At 47.1% G+C, this 20224-nt stretch overlaps 1 protein-coding gene across 1 annotated transcript in view; it reads left to right on the top strand.

The window, feature by feature from the left end:
• DYSF (dysferlin) overlaps nucleotides 1-20224 on the top strand; it is a 441189-nt gene that overhangs the window by 642 nt on the left and 420323 nt on the right. The gene's annotated exons all lie outside the window — the stretch shown is intronic.

Raw genomic sequence — 20224 nt, 5'->3', positions numbered from 1 at the left:
AGTTTTGAGTTGGGCAAAGTGTGGAAATTTTGGGCTGTAGTCAAACCCCCTGTTAGAGACTACAACTTATCCTACTCTAGACCCTCCAAACACAAGGACCCATCAAAAAATCTACACTGGCTGGTACTGGAGGGTCCTAGGAGGCCTGGGAGACAACTTATCCAGGAGGGTTTATTGGGAATCTCCTGGATGTTGCAAACAAAATATTTTTTTTTTTTCGATTTGCTTACAGCAAGGACAGATCTTAGAATGAAATCAAACATGGTGCCTACATTTTTTCACCCAACTTGATCTCACTGGATAAATAATGTGATAAATAGTGAAATCTGCAAATAAGTTAGTTTAAAAATGTTGTTGTCTAATCCTGAAACATAACTTTAAACTGCCGGCCACTATGGGACTCCTCTGTAACCTGATGTTCACTGACTGTTGTCAAGTATAATCCCTCCCCAGCAGCAGAAACATTGAGATGGATTACAGGAAATGTGGGTGGGTCCCTGTCTATCTACAAGAAGTGCGGGTGGGTCCCTGTCTATCTACAAGAAGTGCGGATAGGTCTCTACAAGAAGTGCGGGTGGGTCTCTATCTACAAGAAGTGCGGGTGGGTTCCTGTCTATCTACAAGAAGTGCGGGTGGGTTCCTGTCTATCTACAAGAAGTCGGGTGGATTTCTGTCTACAAGAAGTGCGGGTGGGTCCCTGTCTATCTACAAGAAGTGCGGATAGGTCTCTACAAGAAGTGCGGGTGGGTCTCTATCTACAAGAAGTGCGGGTGGGTTCCTGTCTATCTACAAGAAGTGCGGGTGGGTTCCTGTCTATCTACAAGAAGTCGGGTGGATTTCTGTCTACAAGAAGTGCGGGTGGGTCCCTGTCTATCTACAAGAAGTGCGGATAGGTCTCTACAAGAAGTGCGGGTGGGTCTCTATCTACAAGAAGTGCGGGTGGGTTCCTGTCTATCTACAAGAAGTGCAGGTGGGTTCCTGTCTATCTACAAGAAGTACAGGTGGGTCCCTGTCTGTATACAAGAAGTGCGGGTGGGTCCCTGTTTATCTACAAGTGCGGATGGTCCCTGTCTATCTACAAGAAGTGTGGTGGATGGGTCCCTGTCTACAAGAAGTGCGGATAGGTCTCTGTCTATCTGCAAGAAGTGCGGGTGGGTCTCTATCTACAAGAAGTTCGGGTGGGTTCCTGTCTATCTACAAGAAGTGCAGGTGGGTTCCTGTCTATCTACAAGAAGTGCAGGTGGGTCCCTGTCTATCTACAAGAAGTGCGGGTGGGTCCCTGTCTATCTACAAGAAGTGCGGGTGGGTTCCTGTCTACAAGAAGTGCAGGTGGGTCCCTGTCTACAAGAAGTGCGGGTGGGTCTCTATCTATCTACAAGAAGTGCAGGTGGGTCTCTGTCTATCTACAAGAAGTGTGGGTGGGTCCCTGTTTATCTACAAGAAGTGTGGGGGGTCTCTACAAGAAGTGCGGGTGGGTCTCTGTCTATCTACAAGAAGTGTGGGTGGGTCCCTGTTTACAAGAAGTGTGGGGGGGTCTCTATCTACAAGAAATGCGGGTGGGTCTCTATCTACAAGAAGTGCGGGTGGGTCCCTGTCTATCTACAAGAAGTGCGGGTGGGTCTCTGTCTATCTACAAGAAGTGCGGGTGGGTCCCTGTCTATCTACAAGAAGTGCGGGTGGGTCGCTGTATATCTACAAGAAGTGTGGGTGGGTCTCTGTCTACAAGAAGTGCGGGTGGGTTCCTGTCTATCTACAAAAAGTGCGGGTGGGTTCCTGTACAAAAAGTGCGGGTGGGTTCCTGTTTATCTGCAAAAAGTGCAGGTGGGTCCCTGTCTATCTACAAGAAGTGCGGGTGGGTCCCTGTCTATCTACAAGAAGTGCGGGTGGGTCTCTGTCTATCTACAAAAAGTGCAGGTGGGTCCATGTCTATCTACAAGAAGTGCGGGTGGGTCCCTGTCTATCTACAAGAAGTGCGGGTGGGTTCCTGTCTATCTACAAGAAGTGCAGGTGGGTCCCTGTCCATCTACAAGAAGTGCGGGTGGGTCTCTGTCTATCTACAAAAAGTGCAGGTGGGTCCATGTCTATCTACAAGAAGTGCGGGTGGGTCCCTGTCTATCTACAAGAAGTGCGGGTGGGTTCCTGTCTATCTACAAGAAGTGCAGGTGGGTCCCTGTCCATCTACAAGAAGTGCGGGTGGGTCTCTATCTGCAAGAAGTGCGGGTGGGTCTCTATCTATCTACAAGAAGTGCAGATGGGTCTCTATCTACAAGAAGTGCAGATGGGTCTCTATCTACAAGAAGTGTGGGTGGGTCCCTGTTTATCTACAAGAAGTGTGGGGGGGTCTCTATCTACAAGAAGTGCAGGTGGGTCTTTGTCTATCTACAAGAAGTGTGGGTGGGTCCCTGTTTACAAGAAGTGTGGGGGGGTCTCTACAAGAAGTGCAGGTGGGTCTCTTTCTATCTACAAGAAGTGCGGGTGGGTCACTGTCTATCTACAAGAAGTGCAGGTGGGTCTCTGTCTATCTACAAGAAGTGCGGGTGGGTCCCTGTCTATCTACAAGAAGTGTGAGTGGGTCGCTGTCTATCTACAAGAAGTGCGGGTGGGTCTCTGTCTATCTACAAGAAGTGCGGGTGGGTCTCTATCTACAAGAAGTGCGGGTGGGTTCCTGTCTACAAAAAGTGCGGGTGGGTTCCTGTCTATCTACAAAAAGTGCGGGTGGGTTCCTGTTTATCTACAAGAAGTGTGGGTGGGTCTCTATCTACAAGAAGTGCGGGTGGGTCTCTGTCTATCTACAAGAAGTGCGGGTGGCTCTCTGTCTATCTTCAAGAAGTGCGGGTGGGTCCCTGTCTATCTCCAAGAAGTGTGGATGAGTCCCTGTCTATCTACAAGAAGTCAAGAAGTGCAGGTAGGTCCCTGTCTATCTACAAGAAGTGCGGGTGGGGTCCTGTCTCTACAAGAAGTGCAGGTGGGTCCCTGTCTCTACAAGAAGTGCGGGTGGGTCCCTGTCTCTACAACAAGTGCGGGTGGGTCCCTGTCCATCTACAAGAAGTGCAGGTGGGTCCCTGTCTCTGGAAGAAGTGAAGGCAGAGCTATGGCACTCTACAGGAAGTGTGGAGGTCTCTGCTGTTCTACAGAAAGTGGAGTGGTCTCTGGCTCTCTACAGGAAGTGGGGGTGGTCTCTGACTCTACAGTAACTGGGGGGGTGTCTATGTCTCTCTACAGTAAGTGAGGGCAGGTGTCTGCCTTTACAGTAAGTTCAGGTGGGGCTCTGTCTCTACAGTACGTGGGGGGTTGGTCTATGCATTTCTACAGTAAGTGGGGGAAGGTCTGTCTCTACAGTAAGGGCAGGTCTCTTTCTCTCTACAGGAAGTAAGAGTGGGTCTTTGTCATTCTCTAGAATGTGGGAGTGGGTCTTTATCTTTCTACAGTAAGTGGGGTCGGTCTTTGTCTCTTTATAGTAAGTGGGGGTGGGTGTCTTTCTAGTAAGTGGGGCAGGGCTCTGTCTACAGAAAGTGGGGGCGGGTCTCTGCCTCTCTACAGTAAGTGGGGGCATGTCTCTGTCTCTTGACAGGAAGTAGGAGTGGGTCATTGTCATTCTCTAGAATGTGGGGTGGGTCTCTATCTTGCTACAGTAAATGGGGGTCAGTCTTTGTCTCTTTATTGTAAGTGGGGGTGGATCTCTGTCTCTCTACATTAAGTGGGGGTGGGTCTCTGTCTCTGCAGTAAGTGGGGTGGGTCTCTATCTCTGTACAGTAAGTGGGGGTGGGTCTCTGTCTCTCTACATTAATTGGGGGTGGGTCTCTGTCTCTGCAGTAAGTGGGGTGGGTCTCTATCTCTGTACAGTAAGTGGGGGCGGGTCTCTGCCTCTCTACAGTAAGTGGGGGCATGTCTCTGTCTCTCGACAGGAAGTAGGAGTGGGTCATTGTCATTCTCTAGAATGTGGGGTGGGTCTCTATCTTGCTACAGTAAATGGGGTCAGTCTTTGTCTCTTTATTGTAAGTGGGGGTGGATCTCTGTCTCTCTACATTAAGTGGGGGTGGGTCTCTGTCTCTGCAGTAAATGGGGTGGGTCTCTATCTCTGTACAGTAAGTGGGGGCGGGTCTCTCTCTCTCTGCACTAAGTGGGGGTGGGTCTCAGTCTCTGCAGTAAGTGGGGGCAGGTCTCTGTCTCTACACAGTAAGTGGGGGTGGGTCTCAGTCTCTCTGCTGTAAGTGGGGGCGGGTCTCTGTCTCTATATAGTAAATGGGGCGGGTCTCTGTCTCTCTGCAGTAAGTGGGGGTGGGTCTCTGTCTCTTTGCAGTAAGTGGGGGCGGGTCTCTGTCTCTGTACAGTAAGTGGGGATGGGTCTCAGTCTCTCTGCAGTAAGTGGGGCGGGTCTCTGTCTCTGTACAGTAAGTGGGGGTGAGTCTGTTTCTCTGCAGTAAGTGGGGGCGGGTCTCTGCATCTCTGCAGTAAGTGGGGGCGGATCTCTGTCTCTGTACAGTAAGTGGGGGCGGGTCTCAGTCTCTGTACAGTAAGTGGGGATGGGTCTCAGTATCTCTGCATTAAGTGGGGGCGGGTCTCTGTCTCTGTACAGTAAGTGGGGGTGAGTCTCAGTCTCTCTGCAGTAAGTGGGGGGCGGGACTCTGTCTCTATACAGTAAATGGGGGCGGGTCTGCGTCTCTGCAGTAATTGGGGGTTGCTCTCTGTCTCTGCAGTAAGTGGGTCTCTGTCTCTGTACAGTAAGTGGGGGTGGGTCTCAGTCTCTGTACAGTAAGTGGGGGTGGGTCTCTGTTTCTCTGCAGTAACTGGTGGCAGGTCTCTGTCTCTCTACAGTAAGCCGGGCGGGTCTCTGTCTCTGTACAGTAAGTGGGGGTGGATCTCAGTCTCTCTGCAGTAAGTGGGGGTGAGTCTCTGTCTCTCTGCAGTAAGCGGGGGCGGGTCTCTGTCTCTGTACAGTAAGTGGGGGTGGGTCTCTGTCTCTGTACAGTAAGTGGGGGCAGGTCTGTCTACAGTAAATGGGGATGGGTCTCTGTCTCTGTACAGTAAGTGGGGGTGGGTCTCTGTCTCTGAACAGTAAGTGGGGGCAGGTCTGTCTCTATACAGTAAATGGGGATGGGTCTCTGTCTCTGTACAGTAAGTGGGGCGGGTCTCTGTCTCTGTACAGTAAGTGGGGGCGGATCTCTCTCTGTACAGTAAGTGGGGGCAGGTCTGTCTACAGTAAATGGGGATGGGTCTCTGTCTCTGTACAGTAAGTGGGGGTGGGTCTCTGTCTCTGAACAGTAAGTGGGGGCAGGTCTGTCTCTATACAGTAAATGTGGACGGGTCTCTGTCTCTGTACAGTAAGTGGGGCGGGTCTCTGTCTCTGTACAGTAAGTGGGGGCGGATCTCTCTCTGTACAGTAAGTGGGGGCAGGTCTGTCTACAGTAAATGGGGATGGGTCTCTGTCTCTGTACAGTAAATGGGGATGGGTCTCTGTCTCTGTACAGTAAATGGGGACGGGTCTCTGTCTCTGTACAGTAAGTGGGGGCGGGTGTCTGTCTCTGTACAGTAAGTGGGGGCAGGTCTGTATACAATAAATGGTGACGGGTCTCTGATTCTGTACAGTAAGTGGGGGCGGGTCTCTACAGTAAGTGGGGGCAGGTCTGTCTCTATACAGTAAATGGGGACGGGTCTCTGTCTCTGTACAGTAAGTGGGGGCGGGTCTCTGTCTCTTTGCAGTAAGCGAGGCCGGTCTCTGTCTCTGTACAGTAAGTGGTGGTGGGTCTCAGTCTCTCTGCAGTAAGTGGGGGCAGGTCTCTGTTTCTCTGCAGTAAGTGGGGGCGGGTCTCTGTCTCTCTGCAGTAAGTGGGGGCGGGTCTCTGTCTCTGTCCAGTAAGCGAGGCCGGTCTCTGTCTCTGTACAGTAAGTGGTGGTGGGTCTCAGTCTCTCTGCAGTAAGTGGGGGCAGGTCTCTGTTTCTCTGCAGTAAATGGGGATGGGTCTCTGTCTCTGTACAGTAAGTGGGGGTGGGTCTCTGTCTCTGAACAGTAAGTGGGGGCAGGTCTGTCTCTATACAGTAAATGTGGACGGGTCTCTGTCTCTGTACAGTAAGTGGGGCGGGTCTCTGTCTCTGTACAGTAAGTGGGGGCGGATCTCTCTCTGTACAGTAAGTGGGGGCAGGTCTGTCTACAGTAAATGGGGATGGGTCTCTGTCTCTGTACAGTAAATGGGGATGGGTCTCTGTCTCTGTACAGTAAATGGGGACGGGTCTCTGTCTCTGTACAGTAAGTGGGGGCGGGTCTCTGTCTCTGTACAGTAAGTGGGGGCAGGTCTGTATACAATAAATGGTGAAAGGGTCTCTGATTCTGTACAGTAAGTGGGGGCGGGTCTCTACAGTAAGTGGGGGCAGGTCTGTCTCTATACAGTAAATGGGGACGGGTCTCTGTCTCTGTACAGTAAGTGGGGGCGGGTCTCTGTCTCTTTGCAGTAAGCGAGGCCGGTCTCTGTCTCTGTACAGTAAGTGGTGGTGGGTCTCAGTCTCTCTGCAGTAAGTGGGGGCAGGTCTCTGTTTCTCTGCAGTAAGTGGGGGCGGGTCTCTGTCTCTCTGCAGTAAGTGGGGGCGGGTCTCTGTCTCTGTACAGTAAGTGGGGGTGGGTCTCAATCTCTCTGCAGTAAGTGGGGGCGGGTCTGTCTCTATACAGTAAATGGGGGCTGGTCTCTAAAGGAATTTGAGGCCAGTCTTTGAATGTTTACTGACAATGCATGTTGGGAAGTGAAAGTTTCATCCCCTAGAGTGCTGTCAGAATGCCCATGTAGAGGAACCATCCACTCAAAAATAACTAATTACATAGGATTGGGACAGCTCCTGGATTTGTTAGTCTGGATTGCGCACCAAAAGCAGTTTTACCTTGGCAGCAGGACCCGGCTCTTCTGCACTGTAATATTGAGATATTTATATATAGTATAGTGCTGTATCCTTCTCTTTTTTGACGCCTTATGACTTTCAAATTAAAATGCTCACAACTTTTTTTATGAAGTTTTTCTCCACTTTAGTGTGAAAAGTAAAGTTCTGGTGCGAAATACAAATGTTAATATGCTCACTGTCGTTTCCACAAACTTTCCATAAATCAAAGGTGTAAGTGAATGTAACAAACTGTGTGATATATCCTATCAGAGAAATATACATTTTTCCATTTATGAGCTACTTCTTCTCCCTGCCCAATTTAAGACAATCTGCCAGCTCACTGAAGAGTCACATTAGAGCTGCCTATTAAAATCTATCAAGTGGGGAGCTGAGTGAAAGAGTTAGAGGGACATACAGAAAGACCATGCTGCGATTTTCTAGTAAGTGCTTTATCTGACCACAAAGCTAGATTCATAAAAACACTATCGAATATTGCTGTAAAATGTTCTTTATATTGCTATTTTTTAAGTCTTTTTCTCATTACTAATGCTGGATTCACAGTTACTTTGCTCAATATTGCTGTAAAATGTTCTTTATGTTGCTATTTTTAAGTCTTTTTCTCATTACTAATGCTGGATTCACAGTTGCTTTGCTCAATATTGCTGTAAAATGTTCTTTATGTTGCTATTTTTTAAGTCTTTTTCTCATTACTAATGCTGGATTCACAGTTACTTTGCTCAATATTGCTGTAAAATGTTCTTTATGTTGCTATTTTTTAAGTCTTTTTCTCATTACTAATGCCTGATTCACAGCTACTTTGCTCAATATTGCTGTAAAATGTCTTTTATTCTGCTTTTTATTAAGTGTTTTTCTTTCCTGGTGCTGAATTCTCATCTGAACTGCTTTGTACTTATGTATAATCTCCTCCATGCAGTTTCTTTCTAGTAAGCATGAAGGACATTATACATTATAGCATGGATTTCCAGCTACACTGCACAATATTGATGCATAATGTACACCATGTTGTTTTTTTTTCTAGTAAGTTTTTTCTCACCTCTTGCTGGATTCACAGCTACACTGCTCAGTACTGATGTATAATGTACTCCATGTTGTTTTTTCTAGTAAGCATGAAGCATAGTATATATTATAGCATAGATTCACAGCTACACTGCTCAGTACTGATGTATTATGTACTCCATGTTGCTTTTTTCTAGTAAGCATGAAGGACATTATACATTATAGCATGGATTCCCAGCTACACTGCTCAGTACTGATGCATAATGTACTCCATGTTGTTTTTTTCTAGTAAGTTTTTTCTCACCTCTTGCTGGATTCACAGCTACACTGCTCAGTACTGATGTATAATGTACTGCATGTTGGTGTTTTCTAGTAAGCATGAAGCATAGTATATATTATAGCATAGATTCACAGCTACACTGCTCAGTGCTGATGTATAATGTACTCCATGTTTCTTTTTTCTGGTAAGCTTTATACCCCCTTACTGTATTCACACCTACATTGCTCAGTTGTGCTGTATAATGTCTCCACTTAGTGTGTCAGAGAGAATTGAAAATTAAAGATGGAGGATAAAACTGTTGAAAAATATATGTTCATTCAGGATGTTCATTCAGTTGTTTAATTTTGTAGAAAAAAAGCAGATCACAGACATGGCACAAAACTAAAGACATTTCAAATGGCAACTTTCTGGCTTTAAGAAACACTAAAAGAAATCAAGAACAAAAAATGTGGTAGTCAGTAATGGTTACTTTTTTTTAACCAAGGATAGGGAAAAATTATGGAATCACTCAATTATGAGTGAAAATATGGAATCATACTGTAAATTTTCATTCCCTAAAATAACACCTGCATCAAATTAGATCTGCTCGTTATTCTGCATCTAAAAAGGAGTGATCACACCTTGGAGAGCTGTTGCACCAAGTGGACTGACATGAATCATGGCTCCAACACGAGAGATGTCAATTGAAACAAAGGAGAGGATTATCAAACTCTTAAAAGAGGGTAAATCATCACGCAATGTTGCAAAAGATGTTGGTTGTTCACAGTCAGCTGTGTCTAAAATCTGGACCAAATACAAACAACATGGGAAGGTTGTTAAAGGCAAACATACTGGTAGACCAAGGAAGACATCAAAGCGTCAAGACCAGAAACTTAAAGCAATATGTCTCCAAAACAGGAAATGCACAACAAAACACATGAGGAACGAATGGGAGGAAACTGGAGTCAACGTCTGTGACCGAACTGTAAGAAACCGCCTATAGGAAATGGGATTTACATACAGAAAAGCTAAACGAAAGCCATCATTAACACCTAAACAGAAAAACAAGGTTACAATGGGCTGAGGAAAAGCAATCGTGGACTGTGGATGACTGGATGAAAGTCATATTCAGTGATGAATCGCGAATCTGCATTGGGCAAGGTGATGATGCTGGAACTTTTGCTTGGTGCCGTTCCAATGAGATTTATAAAGATGACTGCCTGAAGAGAACATGCAAATTTCCACAGTCATTGATGATATGGGGCTGCATGTCAGGTAAAGGCACTGGGGAGATGGCTGTCATTACACCTTCAATAAATGCACAAGTTTATGTTGATATTTTGGACACTTTTCTTATCCCAGCAATTGGAAGGATGTTTGGGGATGATGAAATCATTTTTCAAGATGATAATGCATCCTGTCAGATCAAAAACTGTGCAAACATTCCCTGAAAATAGACACATAAGGTGAATGTCATGGCCTGCAAATAGTCCGGAGCTCAATCCAATTGAAAATCTTTGGTGGAAGTTGAAGAAAATGGTCCATGACAAGGCTCCAACCTGCAAAGCTGATCTGGCAACAGCAATCAGAGAAAGTTGGAGCCAGATTGATGAAGAGTCCTGTGTGACCCTCATTAAGTCCAGGCCTCAGAGACTGCAATGTTATGACCCCAATGGCGAGGGTCTCAGAGGAACGTGGAAGTCTGCAGAATACAAAAATCCAGCTCATAGGGCAGTGGTAACTGGGTTGACCATATATCTACTCCTAACGCCAACACTAGAAGTAGCCGGGGATCATTCCTACGTTGATTCTAGATGACACGCGCCAGCCGGAGAATCTAGCTACCCCTAGTAGAGGAAAACAAAGACCTTTCTTGCCTCCAGAGAAGGGGACCCCAAAGCTGGATAGAAGCCCCCCACAAATAATGACGGTGAGGTAAGAGGAAATGACAAACACAGAAATGAACCAGGTTTAGCACAGAGAGGCCCGCTTACTGATAGCAGAATAAAGAAAGGTAACTTATATGGTCAACAAAAACCCTATCAAAATCCACACTGGAAATTCAAGAACCCCCGAACCGTCTAACGGTCCGGGGGGAGAACACCAGCCCCCTAGAGCTTCCAGCAAAGGTCAGGATATAGATTTGGAACAAGCTGGACAAAAATACAAAACCAAAACAAATAGCAAAAAGCAAAAGGCAGACTTAGCTGATATAACTGGAACCAGGATCAGTAGACAAGAGCACAGCAGACTAGCTCTGATAACTACGTTGCCAGGCATTGAACTGAAGGTCCAGGGAGCTTATATAGCAACACCCCTAACTAACGACCCAGGTGCGGATAAAAGGAATGACAGAAAAACCAGAGTCAAAAAACTAGTAACCACTAGAGGGAGCAAAAAGCAAATTCACAACAGTACCCCCCCCTTAGTGAGGGGTCACCGAACCCTCACCACGACCACCAGGGCGATCAGGATGAGCGGCATGAAAGGCACGAACTAAATCGGCCGCATGAACATCAGAGGCGACCACCCAGGAATTATCCTCCTGACCATAGCCCTTCCACTTGACCAGGTACTGAAGCCTCCGCCTGGAGAGGCGAGAATCCAAGATCTTCTCCACCACGTACTCCAACTCGCCCTCAACCAACACCGGAGCAGGAGGCTCAGCAGAAGGAACTACAGGCACAATGTACCGCCGCAACAAGGACCTATGAAATACATTGTGAATAGCAAACGACACAGGAAGATCCAGACGAAAAGATACAGGATTAAGGATTTCCAATATCTTGTAAGGCCCAATAAAACGAGGTTTAAATTTGGGAGAGGAGACCTTCATAGGAACAAAGCGGGAAGAAAGCCACACCAAATCCCCAACGCGTAGTCGGGGACCCACACCGCGGCGGCGGTTGGCAAAGCGCTGAGCCTTCTCCTGTGACAACTTCAAGTTGTCCACCACATGATTCCAGATCTGCTGCAACCTATCCACCACAGAATCCACCCCAGGACAGTCAGAAGGCTCCACATGACCCGAAGAAAAGCGAGGATGGAAACCAGAGTTGCAGAAAAAAGGCGAAACCAAGGTGGCGGAACTAGCCCGATTATTAAGGGCAAACTCAGCCAACGGCAAGAATGTCACCCAATCGTCCTGATCAGCAGAGACAAAACACCTCAAATAAGCCTCCAAAGTCTGATTGGTTCGCTCCGTCTGTCCATTAGTCTGAGGATGGAAAGCAGACGAAAACGACAAATCAATGCCCATCCTACTACAAAAGGATCGCCAGAACCTGGAAACGAACTGGGATCCTCTGTCTGACACAATATTCTCAGGGATGCCGTGCAAACGAACCACGTTCTGGAAAAACACAGGAACCAGATCGGAAGAGGAAGGCAGCTTAGGCAAAGGAACCAAATGGACCATCTTGGAGAAGCGATCACATATCACCCAGATAACGGACATGCCCTGAGATAGCGGAAGATCAGAAATGAAATCCATGGAGATATGTGTCCAAGGTCTCTTCGGGACAGGCAAGGGCAAGAGCAAACCGCTGGCACGAGAACAGCAAGGCTTAGCTCGAGCACAAGTCCCACAGGACTGCACAAATGACCGCACATCCCTTGACAAGGAAGGCCACCAAAAGGACCTGGCCACCAGATCTCTGGTGCCAAAAATTCCCGGGTGACCTGCCAACACCGAGGAATGAACCTCGGAAATGACTCTGCTGGTCCACTTATCCGGGACAAACAGTCTGTCAGGTGGACAAGACTCAGGCCTATCAGCCTGAAATCTCTGCAACACACGTCGCAGATCCGGAGAAATAGCTGACAAGATAACTCCATCTTTAAGAATACCAACAGGATCAGCGACTCCAGGAGCATCAGGCACAAAGCTCCTAGAAAGAGCATCGGCCTTCACATTCTTTGAACCTGGTAAATACGAGACAACAAAATCAAAGCGGGAGAAAAACAATGACCAGCGGGCCTGTCTCGGATTAAGGCGTTTAGCAGACTCGAGATACATCAGATTTTTGTGATCAGTCAAGACCACCACACGATGCTTAGCACCCTCGAGCCAATGACGCCACTCCTCAAATGCCCATTTCATGGCCAACAACTCCCGATTGCCCACATCATAATTTCGCTCGGCAGGCGAAAATTTCCTAGAGAAAAAGGCACAAGGCTTCATAACAGAGCAACCAGGGCCTCTCTGCGACAAAACGGCCCCTGCCCCAATCTCCGAAGCATCCACCTCAACCTGAAAGGGAAGTGAGACGTCAGGCTGGCACAAAACAGGCGCCGAAGTAAACCGGCGTTTCAACTCCTGGAAAGCCTCCACGGCAGCAGGAGCCCAGTTAGCTACATCGGAGCCCTTCTTGGTCATATCCGTCAAAGGTTTCACAATGCTAGAAAAATTAGCGATAAAACGACGGTAGAAGTTAGCGAAGCCCAAGAACTTCTGAAGACTCTTAACTGACGAGGGCTGAGTCCAATCAAGAATAGCTCGGACCTTGACTGGGTCCATCTCCACAGCAGAAGGGGAAAAAATGAACCCCAAAAAGGGAACCTTCTGTACACCAAAGAGACACTTTGAGCCCTTGACAAACAAAGAATTTTCACGCAAAATTTTAAAGACCAACCTGACCTGCTCCACATGCGAATCCCAATTATCAGAAAAAACCAAAATATCATCCAGATAAACAATCAAAAATTTATCCAGATACTTCCGGAAAATGTCATGCATAAAGGACTGAAAAACTGAAGGCGCATTGGAGAGCCCAAAAGGCATCACCAAGTACTCAAAATGACCTTCGGGCGTATTGAATGCGGTTTTCCATTCATCACCTTGCTTAATGCGCACAAGGTTGTACGCACCACGAAGGTCTATCTTGGTGAACCACTTGGCACCCTTAATCCGGGCAAACAAGTCAGACAACAGCGGTAAAGGATACTGAAATTTGACAGTGATCTTATTTAAAAGCCGATAATCAATACAAGGTCTCAAAGATCCGTCCTTTTTTGCCACAAAAAAGAATCCCGCACCAAGAGGGGAAGAAGACGGACGAATATGTCCTTTTTCCAGAGACTCCTTGATATATGAACGCATAGCGGTATGTTCAGGTACCGACAGATTAAACAGTCTTCCCTTAGGAAATTTACTGCCTGGGATCAAATCTATAGCACAGTCACAGTCCCTATGAGGAGGCAGTGCACTGGACTCAGACTCACTGAAGACATCCTGATAATCAGACAAATACTCCGGAACTTCCGAAGGCGTAGAAGAAGCAATAGACACAGGCAGGGAATCCTCATGAATACCACGACAGCCCCAACTTGAGACTGACATAGCCTTCCAGTCCAGGACTGGATTATGGGTCTGTAACCATGGCAGCCCTAAAACAACCAAATCATGCATTTTATGTAAAACCAGGAAACGTATCACCTCGCGGTGTTCAGGAGTCATGCACATGGTAACCTGTGTCCAATACTGCGGTTTATTTGCTGCCAATGGTGTAGCATCAATACCCCTAAGAGGAATAGGATTTTCTAATGGTTCAAGAATAAAACCACAGCGCTTAGCAAATGACAGATCCATAAGACTCAGGGCAGCACCTGAATCTACAAACGCCATGACAGGATAAGATGACAGTGAGCAAATCAAAGTTACAGACAGAATAAATTTAGGTTGCAAATTACCAACGGTGACAGGACTAACAACCTTAGCTATACGTTTAGAGCATGCTGAGATAACATGTGTAGAATCACCACAGTAGTAGCACAAGCCATTTCGGCGTCTATGAATTTTCCGCTCATTTCTAGTCAGGATTCTATCACATTGCATTAAATCAGGTGTCTGTTCAGACAACACCATGAGGGAATTTGCGGTTTTTCTATCACATTGCACCGAATTAGGTGTCTGTTCAGACAACACCATGAGGGAATTTGCGGTTTTGCGCTCCCGCAACCGCCGGTCAATTTGAATAGCCAGTGCCATAGTATCATTCAGACCTGTGGGAATGGGAAAACCCACCATAACATTCTTAATGGCTTCAGAAAGGCCATTTCTAAAATTAGCGGCCAGTGCACACTCGTTCCAATGTGTCAGCACGGACCATTTCCGAAATTTTTGGCAATACACTTCAGCCTCGTCCTGCCCCTGAGACATAGACAGCAAGGCCTTTTCTGCCTGAATCTCAAGATTGGGTTCCTCATAAAGTAAACCGAGCGCCAGAAAAAACGCATTAATATCAGCCAATGCCGGATCTCCTGGCGCCAGCGAAAAAGCCCAATCCTGAGGGTCGCCCCGTAAGAACGAAATAACAATTTTTACTTGCTGAGCAGAATCTCCTGATGAACAGGGTCTCAGGGACAAAAACAATTTACAATTATTCACGAAATTCCTAAACTTAAACCTGTCTCCGGAAAACAGTTCAGGAATCGGTATTTTAGGTTCTGACCTAGGATTTCTGATAACATAGTCTTGTATGCCCTGCACACGAGTAGCCAGCTGGTCCACACTTGTAATCAAGGTCTGGACATTCATGTCTGCAGCAAGCATAGCCACTCTGAGGTAAAGGGGAAGGAGAAGAAAAAAAAAACTCAGAATCTTCTTTCTTATAATCCCTCTTCTGCAATGCATTAAACATTTAATACTGGCCTGGCAAACTGTTATGACCCCAATGGCGAGGGTCTCAGAGGAACGTGGAAGTCTGCAGAATACAAAAATCCAGCTCATAGGGCAGTGGTAACTGGGTTGACCATATATCTACTCCTAACGCCAACACTAGAAGTAGCCGGGGATCATTCCTACGTTGATTCTAGATGACACGCGCCAGCCGGAGAATCTAGCTACCCCTAGTAGAGGAAAACAAAGACCTTTCTTGCCTCCAGAGAAGGGGACCCCAAAGCTGGATAGAAGCCCCCCACAAATAATGACGGTGAGGTAAGAGGAAATGACAAACACAGAAATGAACCAGGTTTAGCACAGAGAGGCCCGCTTACTGATAGCAGAATAAAGAAAGGTAACTTATATGGTCAACAAAAACCCTATCAAAATCCACACTGGAAATTCAAGAACCCCCGAACCGTCTAACGGTCCGGGGGGAGAACACCAGCCCCCTAGAGCTTCCAGCAAAGGTCAGGATATAGATTTGGAACAAGCTGGACAAAAATACAAAACCAAAACAAATAGCAAAAAGCAAAAGGCAGACTTAGCTGATATAACTGGAACCAGGATCAGTAGACAAGAGCACAGCAGACTAGCTCTGATAACTACGTTGCCAGGCATTGAACTGAAGGTCCAGGGAGCTTATATAGCAACACCCCTAACTAACGACCCAGGTGCGGATAAAAGGAATGACAGAAAAAACCAGAGTCAAAAAACTAGTAACCACTAGAGGGAGCAAAAAGCAAATTCACAACACTGCAAGCTGTTAGAAAAGCCAGAGGTGGTGCAACAAAATACTAGGGATGTGCTGGAGGGTTTATTTGTTTGTTTTTAATGATTCCATAATTTTTTCCTCAGGATTGAGTGATTCCATAATTTTTCCCCTATGCTTGGTAATAAAAAGTAACCATTACTGACTACCACATTTTTTCTCTTGATTCCTTTCAGTGTTTCTTAAAGCCAGAAAGTTGCCATTTGAAATGACTTTAGTTTTGTGCCATGTCTGTGATCTGCTTTTTTTCTACAAAAGTAAACAACTGAATGAACATCCTCCATAATTTTTGCCAGGGGTTGTACTACACTCCACCGCTGCAGCCAGTCAGTGTAGAATGAATACTTTACCCTCTGAAAAACCCTTTAAGGGTATGTTTCCACTGTCAGGATGGCCGGCGGTATCGCCGCAGCGGCGAAGCCGCTTGCCGCTAAGCCCCGCCCCCTTTCTGGGACGCGATCATGCCGGATGTGTTAACTCTTCACATCCGGGATGATCGCTCTCTCCCATAGCGCCCTGTGATATGCCTTGCGGGGACGCTGCGTCCCCGCAAGGCATACGGACATGCTGCGATCTGAAAAGACGCGCAGCATGTCCGGAGTCGCAGGGCCGCCGCGTGCGGGTTTCCACGCATAGTGGAGACGGGATTTCATAAAATTCCCTCCACTATGCTGGAACATCTGGACGCTGCTTGTTTGACGCTGCAGCGCTGCGCAGCGTCAAACAAGCAGCGTTTCCTGACCGTGGAAACATACCCTTAGTGTCCACAGTGCAGTCTCTAGTTTAGGGCTCTTTGTGTGAGGGCGATGGGTAACATCTCGTAAGGTCCATCTGACATTGCAGCAATGACTGATTCTCTAGGGGTTATAATACGCCAGCGTCCACACTTAGCATGCCCCATTGGTAGTACGCCCTCCGCACAGCCGTGGGATTTCTTTTCTGACCTATGAGGTCACACTGACATTTCTGTCCCACTGAGATTCCTGCATAATCCCCGAAACATCAGAACGAAAACATCACATTCATTCATAATTTACGGATTTTTTTTCTCAATCTCCGATCTGATGTCAATTGACATTTTTTTCACCAAGTTTTTAAAAATGTCTCCCGGGGTTCATGCATTCAGCATAAAATCCCAAAATTCTCTTTAGTTTTTGGATTTTTTTTCTTTTTAAATGTCACCGTAAAAAAATGGAGCCGTGTCTTACAAAAAAATCACTCTGGGAGGAGACAACATTTCACCCAAAATATTACAACTTTAGAAAAAAAAAGCTGTGATTCATAAATCACCCCAAATTCCAACCGCAATGATCAGCATAAAATACATCATCATGTCCCCAAATACTGAAAACCTCCAGATATGGGGTTAATTTGCAGTGTAAATAGAATCTGACAGGGTTTTGCCGTGTAATCTGAGAGCACCATGACGAAGGGACAGAGGCACTGATTCCAGCGATGTGTCACTTATTGAGCTGCTTGTTGCTGTTTCAATAAATGTAGTTTCCTCCCACGTGTTAGCGAGTCCTCCAGGTCAGCACCGTGATATGCCTAGTGGCCAATACAAGGTACTGCAGCTCGGCTGGTAACTGCGGATATGTGGCTAGGACTGGCCCACAGGAGAGCAGGACAATCCCCCGGGGGCCACCACACCGGGCACAATATACCTGAATCCTACAGACCAAGGCGGCATCTTACTCTTTTATTAATCTCCCCGGCTCATTGTTATATACATTTGTGATTGAGGATATTGTCACGTTTGGTTGTAGGTGAATAGTGGGGAATAGGTTACTGGTGGCTCTTGGCTCTGCACTGCGCCCGCCAATCTGCTAAACATATGTCACCAATAATTTTGTTCGATAAGGACGGTCTGGGCTGCTGGAGCCTCTGTGCACTGTACATGCTCATAGGGATCAGCGGAGGAAAGTAACATGGAGGAATAATAGTGGGGGGGATCCAGATTATTACATCCAGTATATGCATGTCATTACCACAGAGATCCTGCAGGGGGCGACTGCAGCCCGAGAGGCCGCAGGAATCAGCACAGTGCGCAGTGCACACACTCCAGGAGGAGAAAGTCACACCTGACTGTTATCACTGGTGTCTGAGACGCAGGCGGAGGGTGTTATACCGAGGTGTCCCCTCTAGCGTTGTTATGCGGAGGTGTCCCCTCTAGCGTTGTTATGCGGAGGTGTCTCCTCTAGTGTTGTTATACGGAGATGTCCCCTCTAGTGTTGTTATACGGCGGTGTCCCCTCTCGTGTTGTTATACGGAGGTGTCCCCTCTGGTGTTGTTATACGGAGGTGTCCCCTCTAGTGTTGTTATACGGAGGTGTCCCCTCTAGTGTTGTTATACGGAGGTGTCTCCTCTAGTGTTGTTATACGGAGATGTCCCCTCTAGTGTTGTTATACAGAGGTGTCCCCTCTGGTGTTGTTATACGGAGGTGTCCCCTCTAGTGTTGTTATACGGAGATGTCCCCTCTAGTGTTGTTATACAGAGGTGTCCCCTCTAGTGTTGTTATACGGAGGTGTCCCCTCTAGTGTTGTTATACGGAGGTGTCCCCTCTAGTGTTGTTATACGGAGATGTCCCCTCTAGTGTTGTTATACAGAGGTGTCCCCTCTAGTGTTGTTATACGGAGGTGTCCCCTCTAGTGTTGTTATATGGAGGTGTCCCGTCTAGTGTTGTTATATGGAGGTGTCCCCTCTAGTGTTGTTATACGGAGGTGTCCCCTCTAGTGTTGTTATACAGAGGTGTCCCCTCTAGTGTTGTTATACGGCGGTGTCTCCTCTAGTGTTGTTATACGGAGGTGTCCCCTCTAGTGTTGTTATACGGAGCTGTCCCCTCTAGTGTTGTTATACGGAGGTGTCCCCTCTAGTGTTGGTATGCGGCGGTGTCACCTCTAGTGTTGTTATACGGAGGTGTCCCCTCTAGTGTTGTTATACGGAGGTGTCCCCTCTAGTGTTGTTATACAGAGGTGTCCCCTCTAGTGTTGTTATACGGAGGTGTCCCCTCTAGTGTTGTTATATGGAGGTGTCCCGTCTAGTGTTGTTATATGGAGGTGTCCCCTCTAGTGTTGTTATACGGAGGTGTCCCCTCTAGTGTTGTTATACGGAGCTGTCCCCTCTAGTGTTGTTATACGGAGGTGTCCCCTCTAGTGTTGGTATGCGGCGGTGTCACCTCTAGTGTTGTTATACGGAGGTGTCCCCTCTAGTGTTGTTATACGGAGGTGTCCCCTCTAGTGTTGTTATAGGGAGGTGTCCCCTCTAGTGTTGTTATACGGAGGTGTGTTATGATCCTAGTGGCAAGGATCGCAGGTCGGACTAGCTAAGTAACTGAACAGACTACTAGCTCTGGGGAAGTGGTAACCGGATTGACCGCAACCTGATCCTATCCGCAAACAACTATAGGCAGCCGTGGAACGTTACCTGAAAATCCTAGACGTCTCGTCACGGCCTGAGAAACTGACTATTCCTGAAGGGAAAGAAAGTCCTCTCTTGCCTCAGTGGAAGACCCCAAAGATATAGAATAGCCCCCCACAAATATTAACGGTGAGTTAAGGGGAAAGCACAAACGCAGAGATGAAATCAGATTTAGCAAATGAGGCCCGCTAATACTAGATAGCAGAAAATAGGAAGGGAACTGTGCGGTCAATAAAAAACCCTATTCAAAATATCCACGCAGAGATTGCTCGAGCCCCCGCACCAACTAACGGTGCGGGGGAAGCAACTCCGTACCCCAGAGCTTACCAGCAAAAAGAAATCACATGTTAGCAAGCTGGACTAGACTCATCATACACAGAAATCATATTGCAGGCAGATGAGCAAAAAATATTCAAACAGAACTTAGCTTATCCTGAAGAGGCAGAAAACGAGATAATCAGGAGTAATCAGAATAGCACTGAATACATTGACAGCTGGCAACAAGTGGAAGTGAAGCAGAGCTAAATAGGAGCCTCCCTGGTGAATAACTAGGCAGCTGATCCAGCAGACCCGCAGGATAATAAACCAAACCACCAGGGGGAGCCAAAAAACCAAAGTCACACAATACCATCTGTGACCACAAGAGGGAGCCTGAAAACGGAGTTCACAACAGTACCCCCCCTTGAGGAGGGGTCACCGAACCCTCATCAAAACCCCCAGGGCGATCAGGGTGAGCCACATGGAAGGCACGAACCAAATCGGCCGCATGAACATCAGAGGCGACAACCCAGGAATTATCCTCCTGACCATAGCCTTTCCACTTAACCAAATACTGAAGCCTCCGTCTAGAAATACGAGAATCCAAGATCTTCTCCACCACGTATTCCAATTCTCCCTCAACCAGCACAGGGGCAGGAGGCTCAACAGAAGGAACCACAGGCACCACATACCTCCGCAACAACGACCGATGGAACACATTATGAATAGCAAACGATGCCGGGAGGTCCAAACGAAATGACACAGGGTTAAGGATTTCCAAGATCTTATAAGGACCGATAAACCGAGGCTTAAACTTAGGAGAGGAGACCTTCATAGGAACAAAGCGAGAAGACAACCACACCAAATCCCCAACGCGAAGTCGGGGACCCACACAGCGACGGCGGTTGGCAAAGCGCTGAGCCTTCTCTTGTGACAGCTTCAAATTGTCCACCACATGATTCCAAACCTGATGCAA

Source organism: Ranitomeya variabilis, chromosome 1, assembly GCF_051348905.1.
Source record: "Ranitomeya variabilis isolate aRanVar5 chromosome 1, aRanVar5.hap1, whole genome shotgun sequence".
NCBI lineage: Eukaryota > Metazoa > Chordata > Amphibia > Anura > Dendrobatidae > Ranitomeya > Ranitomeya variabilis.
The sequence above is the reverse complement of the archived record's forward strand: the minus strand, read 5'-3'. Positions and strand labels throughout refer to the sequence as shown.